Raw genomic sequence first — 3,880 nt, forward strand, 5'->3', positions numbered from 1 at the left:
TTCTGCGGTGCTGGTATTTCTTTTGCTTCAGCAACGCCAGATTTGGAAGAGGGGATTTCGCTGAATGAGCGGTGGACAGAGATCGAGGGGAGACCTAATTTTATTTCCGTCCACAGCTGTAAGCAATTGGCCGTTTGGTGCAGATGTTAGCTAAAAAGTTACAGAAAGAGAATAACTGTGAAATATGCTTTCAACTTGCTCGTTCTACTGAAGTTTCTTTATGGCAGTCTGATGTATGAATGAAAAATAGAGAGGTAATTTCACAGACACAGCAGGTCATTACTAATAGGTTTCCTGAAACGATTAAAAACAGGATAAAAATAGGAGAGATGATAGACTCTGATGCATTGGGTAATTGCAACTTCATATAGCAATACATGGTGCAGAGAACAGAAACAAAAGAAGATGGTTGTCAACACACTGATAAACAAAGAACAACCAAAGAAAACTTCATATAGCAATACATGGTTCTTGCATCTTAACTTCATACATTATGCCTCCATTGAAAAAGGTGCAACAAACCTGATCCTTCACGTAGATAGTCGGTCCTAAGAGAAAGAACAACCGAAGAAAACATTGGTAAAATGCGTAAGTATGAAATGATAAATATCCATATAAAGAGACGTATGCTTGAGGGAACACATAGTTTCAACAAAAGAACACGGGCAATATTTGCACTTCAGAGGCAGCTATGGATTATGAAGCTCCGAACCCCTCTAGAGACATCTTAACTAAGTGGCAAGTGTGCGGTTCTTGGGATCCCCATATCAAATATGTGCTTTCTTTTTGAAAGGTAGAATAATTTCTTGTCGAAACCAAGAAAAACATGTTTATAGTTCAAGAAACTATTTGAAAAGATTGGCAAATACCTCGTATAATGCATGACTAAGTTCATGTGTTGTTGTTTGTACCTGTTGCTCAAAAGCAAGATTAGATAGCATAAGAGCATCCCACTCCTACAACATCAGAGGGGCCAAGCAGTCTTAATCTGCATTTGCATGTCGATAAGAATTCTAAACTGTTTAACATACCAAGAATATATGGTTCAGTGGTTCACCATAAAATGAATATCTTAGGAGTATATGCAGAGACGCAAATGCATTGACCATTTACACCCAAATATGGAAATCCGTTACTATCTAAATACTTGTGCACAGATGAATATCTCAGGATCACTATGGTTTTTCAAGGAAGAATTTTTCAATGCATGCCCTGGACTCATTACACATTTGAACAGGGGAGACTGAATCTTGTGATGCTCTCTTGATGACGCAAATTAGGTTTTCGCGTCAATCAAACTAATTTCTGAAAATAACAAACGGAAAATTTTCACTATCAGCATCCATAAATATGACCATGCAAAGTGTGTGATGGGTAGCATATCACTCTACATATAATCTATAATTAATCATCTAGACAATCACTATGTTTGTCTATCTGTGGCATCTTTTATTTTCCTTTTCCAAACTATTAGTTTCAATACTTTGGAGTCCAACAAAACATCAGAAAATTATGAATTAGTATTATGCATGTGATGATAGATCTTACCGGTAGATGAATCATAAAAATAGAAATGCCATGCTGTAACGGTAAATGTACAGTCAATAGAGTTTGTGGTACTGAAATTGCGCACTAAATTCATCTAAAAGAATTCACCTGCAATCTGTTTTAAATATTTGTGAGACAGCTAGAAGTCGCTTTTAGGAAATTGTCTGATGCAAACATCTGATATATCGACCAAAGAATCAAAACAGATTGGAATGCTGATGTGTAGGGAGATAAAATAAAGATGCCCGTTTTAATTGAAGATATTGGTGCAGATGCCAGTCAAGGAGTAACTCCAACTAACATAGGGAAGGTATACATGATAATGAATCAGGACACGAAGTTGAATCTAGCCCCTGCATTTTTGGGGTTGATGAATTACATGATCTAGGTCGCCTGACACTTTGTTTTTTTAAGCCGCCTGACACTTTGGTTAATCGACTGCATAACCATGGGAACTGACACTTTTGCGCTTATTTAAAATTTAAATGTATTTTTTGCGAAATAAAATTTAATTGTATTCAGGATATACAAATATTGCTTTAAATTTAGGAGAGAAAAAGAAACCTACTGCAGAATGATTAGATGTATTCCACCTGCGAGCGCCCACATGAACTGCAGAATTGCTGGAGTGTGGAGCAACCACAAAAGCCACGCCGGAACACATGCTGCCTTCGACCAGATCAAGACGCAAGCCAGACCACCAATAACATCGCAGCATCAGCAGACCCAAGTTGTCGACATGAAGGTGAGACGCACTCCAGAAAGAGCCCAACACAGCGAGGACCAGAGGAACGTCCATCGGCCATCACATCAATCAATGTCAGGAGCAGCCTATCAACATGAATCAACAAATCAAAAATCAAATCATAAACACACAGATCAGAAAACGCCCCCAAAATATGAAAGCTCGCAAACCAATCTGCAATTCGATCTGAAGAACCACTCACCAGAGAAGCCCTCCGCAGGGAATAGAGGAATCAGCGCTGGCTTAGAAAGTGAATGAATTAGAGCGGCGCCGTGCAGTCACCCACCAGATCTACCCATGGAGTCATCGCCGTGTCCTACACAAAGAGGGATCACCACAGAGGCACAGAGAGGGTGCATCAAGCGTAGATGCATCCGAAGGAGTGCCGCCGCCTCGCCTCCTCCCATAAACGTGTGACCTCGGTAGAGAGAGGGGACGGGCCCATGCCCTCCTCCGCCCGGCCAACTGCAAAAAGAGGGCTCAGGCGACTTCGACGGCGATTTTTTCATCGGCGAAGGTCTTGACTCCCGATCCATCTTCCCGCATGGATTGTGCGCCTCGGCCAGAGGGGAGCACGGAGTGGAGGATCTTCATCTTCGCTGACGACGGCGCTGGGTTTGTGATCTAGATAGGCCACTGCATCCTTCCGATCACCAAACGCCGACGCTGCATCCCCTCCCACCACCGGCCACCGACGTCCTCCTCTCTTTCCGTGGCAGCCGCTCCCCATGTCGTTGTTCATCACCTCCTTTCTAGCTGTTGGCCACCACAAAATCTCTTGCCGCAGTGCTGTGGATAGACATTGCAATTGGAAGGACCGGGAGAGAGAAAGGGGCAATTGGAAGGAGTTGCAATTGGATTGTGGTGAAGGAGATTGTGATGGGATTGTGGTGAAGGAGATGTAATTGGAAGGACCGGGAGAGAGAAAGGGGCACAGGTTCCAGAGAGGTCCCTACGCGAGTAGAGAAATGAGTGGGGAGAAAAAATATCGGATCAAAGCGGTGCTGGTTTGTTGCATCACAGAGGAACCCTGACATTGGGAGTAGACATCAACCATCTTTTTCACAAAACGCTACACACCCCCAAACTGCACACAAGAGAACCCTGTAAAAATCAGGTCATCTAAAAGAATGCGTGTCACTGCCACAGTAATTCAGAAGAAGCCCCAAAATTCTGAGAAAAATGGAACTTGTTCACGTTTAGTATAGTAACTAGCAAGATTTGGCGCGGCGGCACGCCGCGCCTTAGGAGAAGAGCCTGGGACAATGCTGTTGAATTGTGGTGTGTAGAAAATGTATTTATGAACAAAACATTTGGATTAGTTAGTAAGACCCATGTACATGACCCCTAAGGTTGTTTTACACAAGTATTACATGGAATGCGTAGTTAGTTTGGCGACTCCACTTATGAAAAAGAGACTGGTCAATAATAGTATTAGAGTACATTCACACTTCCTCATCTTGGGAGTTCAAAGAACCTAAGATTTGCTAGCTGTAGTAATATATACCGGTTGCATAGTTGGTAGGATTGGCTCACATTTGGTATACTTAGGCGGATGGTACATGTGTTTTCCTATCTTCGAACTAT

The 3,880-nt window shown here is 42.3% G+C and overlaps 1 long non-coding RNA gene across 1 annotated transcript; it reads right to left on the reverse strand.

Moving 5' to 3' along the window:
• Positions 1-279: 279 nt before the first annotated feature.
• Positions 280-3,310, reverse strand: LOC127311297 (uncharacterized). Its single transcript, XR_007857643.2, has 2 exons — positions 2,496-3,310; positions 280-2,379 (listed from the first exon to the last, which is right to left on the reverse strand). It is a non-coding gene; the product is annotated as an uncharacterized lncRNA (long non-coding RNA).
• Positions 3,311-3,880: the final 570 nt, after the last annotated feature.

The sequence above is a fragment of the Lolium perenne genome, chromosome 7, assembly GCF_019359855.2.
Source record: "Lolium perenne isolate Kyuss_39 chromosome 7, Kyuss_2.0, whole genome shotgun sequence".
NCBI lineage: Eukaryota > Viridiplantae > Streptophyta > Magnoliopsida > Poales > Poaceae > Lolium > Lolium perenne.